A 13,029-nucleotide genomic window follows, 5' to 3' on the forward strand; every position below is an offset into this window, starting at 1 on the left:
AGTAGCTAACATATAGCTGGAGAGTGGGATATGGCCTTCCACATTCTGTTACCCTGACACTATGTTTCATTGTCTCCTAGGAAAGCAGTGGGTTAATCAGGGCCAGTGCAAGGATGTTTCACGCCCTAGGCGAAACTTCCACCTTGCGCCCTCCCCCGTTCCCGAGCCCCCGCCCTGAGCCCCCCCCCGGGGCAGCTCCCCACCCTCCGCCCTGAGGCACCCCCCCCACCCCAGCTCACTCCAGCTCAGCCTCCACCCCGAGCACACCGCGTGTCGCTGCTTCACTTCTCCCGCCTGCCAGGCTTGCGGCGCCTAAGCTGATTGGCACCACAAGCCTGGGAGGTGGGAGAAGTGAAGCAGCCATGGCGTGCTCGGGGAGGAGGCAGGGCAGGGGTGAGCTGGGGCGGGAGTTCCCCTGCGTGCCGCTCCCCCCCTTTACTTGCTGCAGGCAGCCCTCCCTGCACTCACCTGCCCCAGCTCCCTCCGCCTAAATGCCGGTGGCGACCAGGGCAGCCGAAGATCTGGCCGCTGCGGTCGCTGCCGAAGAAAATGCCGCCCCCCAAATCTGGTTGCACTGGCCCTGGGGTTAATCTGAAGATTATGGTAGTAATTTACAGGCTTCTGTCTGACCCAGCTTGGTCTGCACACAGATTTTGTATTGGTATCACTATGTTGGTAGGAGAGGTGGCTTTCTTTTTTTTTTTTCTAAACAAAAATAATTACAGCATACACGTATACTGGTGTGGATGCACTTACACTGGTGTCAAGTGCCCTTATAGCGGTACATCTTATTCCCTTTTATAAAGCACATTTATGCCAATAGGATTGTGTCTACCCTAGGGGGAGTTGTATAGGTAAAGCAGTAGAACTTTCTAAGGTGGACAAGGCCTTTGTAATTTTTACAGGTTATTGTTTAACTTTGATTCCTTAAGCCTGTGTTCCAGGTACATATGGCCAGAACCTCAGCCGCCTGGCTTAAATCAGCCTAGATCAGCGTAACTCTACTGGCTTCAATACTTCTATGCCAATTGCTGAGGATCTGGCCCACAGACTTCCTTATTTAATGTATGATAGCATACAATGACACTGTATATGTCTCAGCTATAGAAATAATTTAATAATAATGGTTTCTGTTATATACACCAGATCAATGGGGGATGGAGTCCTTCCTGAGCTAACCTTAGAGGGACTCCGTTAGGCATTGCCCTCCACTTGGGTCAGCAGTTACATGCCACAATTCATCCCTCCCTTCCTAGTGCAAACTCATTCATCAAAGAGAGCACAACCGGAGAGCTCTCGAATGCCAGGGCTGGCAGCCCTCCCGATCCCCCCCAAATATGGGCTCTGGGCTAAAACTACCATCTAGCCCATAGTGAAGAGAAATGCTTTTTACTGTCAAATTTGACCCCAAAGTCAGGTTTTACTAACAAGTTTTTTTGTAGGGGCTTGGGGAATGGGCCCCTGCTTTGCAGATCCTGAATGACAAAGCTCCCTCCCGAGCCACATTTTTACATACACACCATGGGAAGCCCAATTTTCAGAATTGGTAGCCTAAGTGAGGGCACCCACTTCCATAACTGGGTGTTCCCATTGGCATGTAAGCAGCTAAAATTAGTATTAGGTGCCTCGTTACCAATTTAGCATCCCCTGGGGATGGACACCCTAATTTGCATAGTCATTTAGGAAAATTGGGCCCCACCCTGATTGCCTTTATAGCTAGACAGCAAGGAGCGACAGAGAGAAGTTTTTGCACAAATTCACTGTGACGCAAGAAGGCTACACTGCTGGCAGCAGGATCTTACAGTGGGAAGAATTATACGACTGCCATACTGGATCCAGCGAGTAATCAAGTGTCTGAGCTGTGAACAGGAAGAAACAGTTTTAAGATCAGAGTCAGAGCACCGTTAGAGAGCTGGATGCCACAATGAACCAACAAAGGCTTGTTAACGTCTATCTTCAGGACGTTTGGAGACATCAAGGCTTGGGTATTATTTCACAAATGTATACTTTTGAGAACACTGCATAGGAGCCTGCAGGAGATAAGGAGTGAATATGGAGATACCAGCTAACCTGTGGTACTGAAGCATACTGCCTGGCCAAATTACTGCCATTTGTAGTCCGCAAATACCAAACAAAATGGATACCCAACCAGAATCCCTTGGAACATCACACCCAACATTGTCCATGCTTAAAATAATGTACCCATGTCAACCTATTTTCAGTAATGAGAAGATAAATAATTCCAGGAGCCTAAATGTTCCAGCCCTAGGTTTTTCCTGGTCCTGTTCAAAGACAGAAAAGCTGCCTTCCTATGTTGTTCTGTAGCTGTTGAGTCCGAGGTCTGCAAGTGGGGCCTTTGGGATCATGTACAATCATATAGGTGGCACATGCCTAATGATACCAGCTTATGCAATCAGACTTAAGCCAAAGCAGATCTGGTGATGGATGACAAATTTAGGCATAACTCCATTGTCATCACTGGAGTTTTACCTTCTAGCACCAATGATGATCTTATCCCTAGGAACTCTCAGCTATCAGTAGGTTTTCAACCATCCTATTAGTAATATCTGTAGTAGCCAACAGTCTTGAGTAATATATTGGACTGTACTGCCCTTGGGTTCTCCTGATAATTAGACAAGTGTGTTCTCCAGACCTCACTGTTGAGTTGCTCCCTATTTTGACTTAATGGTTTAATTGTTGGAAGGTACATGATCATAACCAAAGGACAACAATAGATGGAAGGAAACTCTCATGTCCTCAGAAGAGCTCATGAAGTACATTGCACACAGGTTAGAGTGAATATGGTATACTCATTTTCACCAATACAAACACATTCTTCTTCCAGATTCATCTTCCATCTGATTCCATGTAAAGCTGAATTCCTCTGTGCATCCCAGCTAACTCCAGTAAGAATGAGCCTTGAACGCAAACAAAGATACCTCTGTTGGACAAATGTTTTTCCCCCATCAGTTCTGAGACTTCTCGTATTATAAAATTCCACCACTCATAATTAGTAGGGGCAAAAAAATCTCATGCATACAAGTCCAACTCCAATCTCATGTTTCACTAGTCCTACCCATAAGTTGGTCCAGGCCTATCGCTATGTCCAGACATCTGCACCTCACCCATCGCTATTTGCTCATAACTGCAGAAATCTGCTCCAAGTCAAGATGTTCAATATTTTCCTGTTCAGTGTGCAATATTTTATGTGCATGGTGCTCAGGATAAAACCTGTTCTACAATCTGTGCTGTCATGTGGCCTCTCAAGCACAAGCTTTCCAAACGGACATGCATCACATACTTCCCATGACCCTGCACAGTCAGAGGGCTTTAGATTTACTGGGCCAAAGTCTCTACTGGTGTAACTGCATTGATGCCAGCAGAGAATTTAGCTTGCTCTCCGTTATTAAAAGTAAAAGAAGTAATTATTTGATTTAGCATTTAAAATATTTTATTGCATTTATATCTTATGTCAACTTTTTACAGCAGTGTGTCCAAGGGCATTTGCATGAAGCACACTGAAATATACGTCGTTGATTTGAATATACTGTACATAAGCTGTGTACTGGAGTCTTTCTATATTGGATCAGTATAATGTTTCTGGCAAGTAAAAGTTTTATTGTCTCACTGTGGCATTTACAGCTGGACACTGGAGATGCACTGGCTTTACATATATTCCAATCTTTCTCCTCTACAATATTTAGCTCATTCTATGTTCTTTAGAAACACATACTACAATGCTCCATCTCCACCTGGCTTGTGGGTGGACATGAATAGATAGTGCTGGGTATTTTCATAGAACAGCATTTTAGGCCTAATTGATGGTGTTTAGCATCACATGGTCTCTAGAAGAGAAATCTGGATGGTTTTAACCCATTTCCCCCCACCACCCCTTCATTGCTATTGTATAAGTAACACACGTCACAAGCAGATAGCAATGTGAGCAGCATTCTAAATAATTTGCAGGCGAACATTTGGGCGAGTATGCACTAAAAGTAACACAGAGATTGGTACGTCTTACAGCACTTGAGATGCATAAGCACATGCTCTATCTATGAACTGGTTACTTAAGGCAGTGGTGACGGAAACAGATTACTAACATGTCAGATTTCTAACTTCTCTGTGAATAAAGCAAGTCTTCTTGAGCATGAATTCTTGGGTGATCTCCTCCACCAAAGATGGTACAGTAACAGGAGGAGAATCATTATTGTGTGTGAGAGAAGTATCAAACTCAGACTCCTTTTTCACTTTTGTAACATTCAGAGATTAAACAGGAAATTATACCATCTGCCTAGTTAATAAATAACTAGTATTGAGTGCAATGTCAATTTGACCTGTTTGACGTGTGCTTTGAAAGAGAGATCTAACGTGCAAAACTGTGGTGACAAATGTGACTAAAGAATGAGTGATACGGGTTTACACTTTTCACCTATTTGAAGATAAAACTTTTTTTAATCAGCTTATGTACTAGCATGCATGATCATGTAGTATGTTGCCTCTTGCTAATTATATGCGACCTTAGGAATATTAATGTCTAGATGAACTCTCACTTGGAAAAAAATTAAGCCCAACTTCTGCAAAATGTCTAACTGAAATTGTATGTGCCCGTATGACCATTCAAAGTTCAGAAATAATCTTATTTTGTTATGCTGAACATGGTTGCTATTAGATTTTATCAATAAAGTCTAAGCAGATGGCTCATATAGACATGGAAAAACAGTGTCTTCATTTTTTGTGCATGTCGTAACAGACTTAATTCAAGGGATCTATGGGCGTCTTGAAGTGATGGATTTTTTAAGTATGCTTCTGTTTTGTTCCAAACGAAGATGCAGTACTTCCAGCGCCTGGGACATGGGATCACACTCAGAGGAACACTTCGGGCATGTGGATAGAGAGGGCTGGGGGGAAATGTCATTTTTTACTTCCTTTCTCTCCACCCCCTAAATTTCAAAATTTGAAACATGCAACCAGCAGTATATGTGGAAAGGAGGGGAACACTGGATCAGCCATTTTGTCCCCCCCCCCGATCCCTCCAGAACCCTTCAGCAGGTACAGCCCTGGCATCAAGAGCGGGGGCTGGGGCAGGAGCTGCTCTTCACAGCATCCTTGCCTTGTGTAAGCAGTATTTCCATACATGGGATCACCTTTGCTCAGTGAACCCCTTCTTCCTTCAGGGTGGATCTGGGGTCCGGCATTGGTGGGAGTCTTAGTAGAGCACCGCTCCTCTTTTATTCCCCCTGCGTTAGTGCAACCCTACTAGCTGCAGGAGAAGACCTGACTCATCATTAACCTCCAAAATAATATTAACAAATGCATACGTACTTACGCGCACATGCTGTCCTGGTGTGCTGGCATACAGACAAATTTGTTAATATATCAAATATTAGAACAGTACGTTTTATACTAAGAAATACCCATATAGACACTAGTACAAGATATACGTGTGTTATAATTAGGTCATGCAAACAGCATTACCAATACATAAATTGAAGCAAACACAAAAGCTAAGAAATACAAAATTGCAATGACTATTGGTAATTCATTCTGGTGGGCTCAGAATTGCACCATAATACATTTGAGAAATCTGCAGTTTCTACACACAATAGGCCGAGATGTTTTGGATCTAGCTTGTATTTGCTGGGCAGTTTTCAAGATCAGACCTGAAATGGAGCTTCTTTTTCAATAGCTCTTGGAAGTCTCAATCTTTAGAAGCCTCAGCCATGCAGATTAGTATGAGCACAAGTTTAATATAAAGGCAGTCCTGGCTTTCAGCACTTTCAGTCTAAAAGACAGACTCCCCCACAAACCCACCTCTGGAGCCTTCTACACACTTCACAAGATACACAAACAAGGGAAGAAAGGCAGATGCATCGTATCTGATCATGGCACTCCTACTGGAGGAATATCAGGACTCCTAGGAACCATCATAAGGACATAAGAACGGCCATACTGTGTCAGACCATCTAGCCCAGTATCCTGTCTTCCAACAATGGCTGGTGCCAGATGTTTCAGAGAGAATGAACAGAAAAGGGTAAAAATCAGACATGCCAAACCAGCAAAAAACCTGCAGAAATTGGGCTTGTTTTTGGCTTAATTGGCTTGTGAGTTGCTTGTTGGTTAGTTTTTGGCTTGTAGCTTGTTTGGCTTGTGGCTTCTTTCTTTCTTTCTTTCATTGATTATTTTTGATCAGCTCCCAGCAAGCAGCGGTAAGGGGGGAGAAAGTCAGGGGTGCACAGTGGGCCCACCACAGTCCCAGGCTGCAGGCCAGGGGGATCTAATCACATAGAGTGTTGGGGTTCCTAGGGATTGGCTTGTTTTGGCCTTGTTTTGAAATGGGATTAGCTTGATTTTTGGCTTATTGTGAAAGTTGGGGTGCTTATTTACCGCGTGAAAGTTGGCAACTGTGGTAACGATCCACCCCCTGTCATCCAATCACAGCTTCTGGCAGTTAGGGGCAAAGGACACCCAGAGCATGGGGTTGCATCCCTGACCATCTTGGTTAATAGCCATTGATGGACCTACCCTCCATGAACTTTTCTAATTCTTTTTAATTTTTTATACTCTTGGCCTTCACAACATCCCCCAGGCAATGAGTGCCACAGGTTGACTGCTGTGCGTGAAGAAGTACTTCCTTATGGTTGTTTTAAAGCTGCTGCCTATTAATTTCATAGGGTGACCCCAGGTTCTTTTATTATGTGAAGGGGTAAATAACACTTCCCTAGTCACTTTTTGCACACCATTCACAATTTTATAGATCTCTGTCATACCCCCTTTAGTCATCTCTTTTCTAGTCTGAAGAAGCCCAGTCTTTTTAATCTCTCCTCATACGGAAGCCATTCCATACCTATAATCATTTTTTTGTTGCCCTTTTGCATATTTTTTCCAATTCCAATACATAATTTTTAAGATGAGGTGACCCAAACTGCACGCAGTATTCAAGGTGTGTGCATACTGTGGCTTTATATAGTGGCAATATAATATTTTCTGTTTTATTATCTTTCCCTTTCCTAATGGGTCCTAACATTGTTAGCTTTTTTTGATTGCCATTGCACATTGAGGCAGCTGTTTTCAGAGAACAAACTGTGATGACTTTCTTGAGTGGTAATAGCTAACTTAGACCGCATTGTTTTGTATCTATCATTGGGATTATGTTTCCCAATGTGCATCACTTTGCATTGATCAACTCTGAATGTCACCTGCCATTTTGTTGCCCAGTCACCCAGTTTAATGAGCCCCCCTTTTAACTCTTTGCAGTCAGGTTTGGACCTAACTATCTAGTGTAATTTTGTATCATCTGCAAACTTTGCCACTTCACCCCCTTTTCCAGCTCATTTATGAATATGTTGAACAGCACTGGTCCCAGTACAGATCCTCGGAGGAACCCGCTATTTACCTCTCTCTCTCTCCACTGTGACAACCATTTATCCCTACTCTTTATCCTTTATCTTTTAACCAGTTACTGATCCATGAGAGGAGCTTCCCTCTTATCCCATGACAGCTTACTTAGCTTAAAAGCCTTTGGTAAAGGACTTTGTCAAAGACTTTCTGAAAGTCCAAGCACACTATATCCAGTATATCACTTTTGTCTACATGGTTTTTGACTCCCTCAAAGAATTCTAAGAGATTTGTGAGACATGATTTCCCTTCACAAAAGCTGTGTTGACTCTTCACCAGCATATCATGTTCATCTGTGTGTCTGATCAGGGCCAGGGCGGCAGCAGGCACCCAGGCCAAGCTGGGGCCGCCAAGGCTAGGGGGGGCGGCAGGGGGGGTGGGGATGCCTGGCGTCAGTGCCTGAGCGGAGTCCCCACGGGCGGACGACGGCGGACCCGCGGACGCGCAGGCGAGGCGCGGGCCTCCTCCGGCGGCTCGGCTGGACCCCGCCGCAGGCATGACTGCAGCAGCAGCGCGGCGGCCCCCCACCGCCCGCCGTCCGCCGCCCGCCGCAGAGAGGCCGCTCCGCTCCGGCTCCGAGCTCCGGCTCCGGCTCCGCTGCGGGCATCTGGCGCCCCGTCCCCCGGTCCGGTGACCCCGGGCGGGAGCTCAACCGAGCCGGGAAGAGGGGGGGACCCGGGGGGGACCGAGGAAGGGCGGCGCAGCACACCGCGCTGCCTGGGGCAGCCTATTTTCTAGAGCCGCCCCTGGTCTGATCATTCTGTTCTTTACTATTCAACCAATTTGCCTGGTACTGTACTTAGACTTACCTTCTGTAAGTGCCAGGATTGTCTCTGGAGCCCTTTTAAAAAAATCATTATATGATCTATCCTCCCGTCATCTGATTTAAATGATAGCTTACCTACTATAGTTAGTACTTCTACAATTTCATAGTTGAGTTCCTCCGTCACATCCTCTGCAGTGAAGACCAATGCAAAGAATTCATTTAGATTCTCCTCAACAGCCTTGTCTTCTTTGAGTGCTCCTTCAGCACCTCAATCATCCAGTGACCCCACTGATTGTTTGGTAGAACTTCCTGCTACTGATGTACTTACAAAAAAATTGCGGTTAGTTTTTTTTCACTTTTGCTAGTTGCTTTTCAAATTCTTTTTTGGCCCGCCTAATTTTACTTTTACGCTTGATTTGCCAGAGTTTATGCTCCTATTTATATTCCTCAGTAGGAGTTGACTTCCAATTTTTAAAGGATGTCTTTTTATCTCTAACTACTGTTTTACTCTGTTGTTTAGCCACGGTGGCTTTTTTCCTCTTATATTTTTTATTTGGGGCATACATGTAGTTTAAGCTTCTTTGATGGTGTTTTTTAAAAGTTTCCATGCAGTTTGTAGGTAGTTCACTCTTGTGACTGTTCCTTTTAATTTCTGTTTAACTAGCTTCCTCATTTTTTGTAGCTCCCCTTTTCAAAGTTAAATGCTACTGTGGTGGGTTTGTTTGGTATTTCTCTCTCTCCCCCTTTCCTCTCTGAAGGATGTTAAATGTAATTACCTTGTGGTTGAGTGGTTCAGCTATATGCACCGCTTGGACCAGATCCTGTGCTCTACTTAGGACTAAATCAAGAATTGCCTCTCCTGTGAGTTCCAGGACTAGCTCCTCCAAGAAACAGTCATTAATGGTGTCTAGAAATTTTGTCTGTGCATCCCATCTTGACATGACATCTCCCCCAGTCAATATGGGGCTAGTTGAAATCTCCCATTATTACTGGGCTTTTCTGTTTTTGTAGCCTTTCTAATCAACCTGAGCATTTCACAGTCACTGTCACCATCCTAGTCAGCTAGTTGGTAGTATAGTCCTACTGCTATACTTACTATTCAAGCGTGGAATTTCTATCCATAGACCTTCTGTGGTATAGTTCGTAAATCAAATGATGGGGGATAATAGTAGTTACACTAATAGAATTGGGTATTAGGGGGTACAGGTGACTTGCCTGCCTTTGTTGTTCAGAAGCCCCCCAAGATCCTTGCAAGGATCTTCTCATTATTCAAACTCATGGTGTTGCTGCAATACCACAAGGAGGGGGTGCATTTTCCAAGACTGCTAAGTGTGTCTTCACCCCCACTAAATACACAAGTGCTTGCTTTTGGCATGCAACACAGGCTTATATTCTTGAAAGCGTAACCCTGAATGTCGCTGTGACTGTGGAAAGAAATCTTTGGCTTTGTTTTCTGTTGTCATTTACACTGGTAGAAAACAGGAAGAATACCACTGAAGTCAATGGGAGCTGCCGGAGCTCCGCAAATCTAACTAAGCAATTGGACTCAGCAGAGTATATGTGGTTTCACAGAGGCTACCCTACTGTTTACATGAAAATCTTGATCTCCCAAGACCCCCAGGAGAGTTTTGTTATGTTTTACTATGTGTGGATGCTGGCCTTGGGCTGGTTCTCATCTGCTAGTAGGCCGTAACAGGGATATAAAATCAGAAAGTTACAGATGATGACAACAATAATGAAGTTATAGCTAGTGCCTGTGTGTATCTTATTTAAAAATAGCAATTTTGCTTGACTTGCCATAATAATATATATAGGCATGCTGGAGAGAAATAAATGACTTTGCTACTACTATTTTTAGATGTGGTTGAAATTTTCAGTATTTTACTTTTTTGCTCACCTTTTTCATCAAAATAAAAGGTAATAAAGGTAATAATTGGAGATATACCAATCTCCTAGAGCTGGAAGGGACCTTGAAAGATCATTTGGGGGGGAGGTGGGTGTGTTTTTGGCATTGGAAACCCACCCTGGGTTGTGTTGTTCAAACCTTGAGGAGGCCACTTAGGAATCTGGGGCAAAAATTGGTCCTGCTAGTGAAGGCAGGGGGCTGGACTCAATGACCTTTCAAGGTCCCTTCCAGTTCTAGGCAATTGGTATATCTCCAATTATAAAAAAAAAAAAAAAAAAGTCCTGCCCCCTGCTTTCACTAGCAGGACCAATTTTTGCCCCAGATCCCTAAGTGGCCTCCTAAAGGATTGAGCTCACAACCTTGGGTTTAGCAGGCCAATGCTCAAACCACTGAGCTACTCTGAATTTCAGCAAAAATAGGATAATTTTTTTTCCACAGACATTTAAAAAAATGTTCCTAAAATAATCTGCAGTGTGGTTTTGAAAGATTAGTTTTAATACACATAAAAGTAAATAAAAACTGCAGAAATATTCCAGAACTCATCATCAAAAGTGAAATTTATACAACTATGGCATAAAAATAATCCAACTCCTTTATTTTAAAAATGTTAAAAAGACAGAGGACTGAAGTTTTAAGATATGAAAGAGGAAACTACGTATTATACATGGAGAAATATAGGGGCTAGTTTTTCAATGAAGACAAGGTAAGCCTCCAAAAGAATTCAGGCCAATTCTTCAACTGGAATACGTAGCAACAGTTCCACTGAGGTTACTAGCATGGTACTGATTCACCCAGCTGAGGACGGAGCCCGGAGTATGCGCAGGTATACCATGTATGCATCTCTATGGAAGCAGTCCTAACTGTCTGTTTTTCCAAATATTGCAAATGCCTAGGTTTGGTTTGCATGGATGCATCAGTGCTTCTATACATGCAATCAGTGTGCATCCATTTAGAAAATTGGATGCCATATATATTAACTTAATTCTGTGTCCCTAAGCAATAGATCTGGGTAGAAAAGATGCTGCAAATTTGGGAATTGGCATTTTCAAAGTCAGAAGCTGTTATAATAAAATATAAAATAATCACCTGATTTTGTATAATCACAGTCACTCTAAACAATTAATTGTTTGTATTATTCCAGTCACCCTAGCCTAGTTTTCAAACGAATGCTGTAGGGAAAGAGCTAGGCATCTGCCATTGGTCTGTCTAGGTGTTTTATTCTGTGCAGTACAAGCTTTTAGATCTTATATTTTCCAAATATTAGTGTCATCAGTGATGTCGGTCCAGATTCTCTCTTCTAGTAAAGGCACTTTGTGCTGCTAAACATTACTATGAGGCCTTAAACTGGCCAGAAATCACCAGCAGAGAAGTCTCCTGGAAAGGGGAATCTCCACTAGTATATTGCTTGTGAAGGGACAGAGCTCCCTCCTACACCCCGGACTTCCACCCCTGGAATGTCAGGGATGGGAGCTCTGCCATGCCTGAGCCTTCACTGGTGAAAGTGGCCTTGCACCAGCTTCCTAAATTAGAGCAGGAGGTGTCCAGGTGCTAAGTTCAGGCAACCCTGAATTAGATAACTGCAATGAGCTTCCTGCAGCTGTCTCTTTCCTCTATGTCTGATCGCAGCCCAGATGTCATAGAGAATCAGAGCCTCCCATACTTTCTGGTTCAGAATCAGGTCTGCTTCAAATGAGGCCAGATCCTCAGCTGGTGTAAATCCCTTTCCTTCACTGGAGCTATGCTGATTTATGCCGGCTAAGGATCTGGCCCCTCCCACCCCCAAAGTCTTCAGAAAAAAAGGCAAGAAAAGCAATGCAAATACTAGATATGTGTTTAACAAATTGTTACGTGCTGATCAGGGGATGAAAATGGCTCTTGGGGCCAGACAAAGGAAGGACGACTGGCCCTTTCAGCGGGAAATAACAGCTAGACAGTGATTCCTGGGTGTATGCTAAACATTATGAAGCTGTAGAGGGGAAGATGTGTCTGTGGCAGAAACTGTATCAAATGCAAAAAAAAAAAAAAAATTAAAAAATAAAAATTGCCATCAATTTCCAGAACAGCGGCAGTCAGTGACTAGCTCTACAGTTCATTCAGTTCTTAAACAGATGTAAAGATGGGGTTTCTGTGCCTTCTCTTGCCATCTCCCGTATACAGACACTATATTATTGAATTAATTATCACGTCTCTGTAAAGTGCTCAAGAATTATTGTATTTTGCTAATGGATTCCTCTATTCAGTAGCTTATAGAGTATGTGGGGGGAAAATGTCATAGCTGTGTCACGTGGTACATTTTAAAATTATACCGACCTGAACTATAGCATTGCTACCGGCAGCACTATAAAAAGAATGGTAATTTAAATCAATTAAATTCCAGCTCTTTCATATTGTCATAGAATATTCAGATTCAAAATTAGTGTGAATTCAGTAAAGGGACTGGCACTTTTGGGAGTAATTTGAAATAAGTATATGGTCCTGTCTGATTTTATTAAAGCCAAATATGCAAGAAAAATGTGTGTGTTTGTGCATAGAAACAAACGGAGCCAGATCTTCAGTGAGCTTAAATCTGCATAGCTCTATGGACTTGGAAAAAACTGATTTACAGCAGCTGAAATTTAGCTCATTAACCCTCAATTTATGGAACTCGGGATGTGATTCTCCTCTCATTAGCTTCATTGCAAAGCAGGTGTAACTCTACTGAAGTGAACACTACACCTGTGTGAGTGAGTGGAGAATCCTTCCTACAATTGGTCTGATGATGGCAGAGAGAGGGCTTCAAAGACATGGGCTCTTCGTGGAGCCCATCTTGCTGCCAGCTATGCAGCAACTACATCCAGGAGCCAAAATCTGGGGGGACCCAAAACTGTGCAAAGGGAGGAAAAAAGAGAGTGCCGATCTGCTCAAGCAACCAGATTGCAGACCATTTTGGGCATTATAGATCCCCAGTTTCTAGAATTGCTAA

Source organism: Mauremys reevesii, linkage group 4 (assembly GCF_016161935.1).
Source record: "Mauremys reevesii isolate NIE-2019 linkage group 4, ASM1616193v1, whole genome shotgun sequence".
In the NCBI taxonomy this organism is placed as follows: domain Eukaryota; kingdom Metazoa; phylum Chordata; order Testudines; family Geoemydidae; genus Mauremys; species Mauremys reevesii.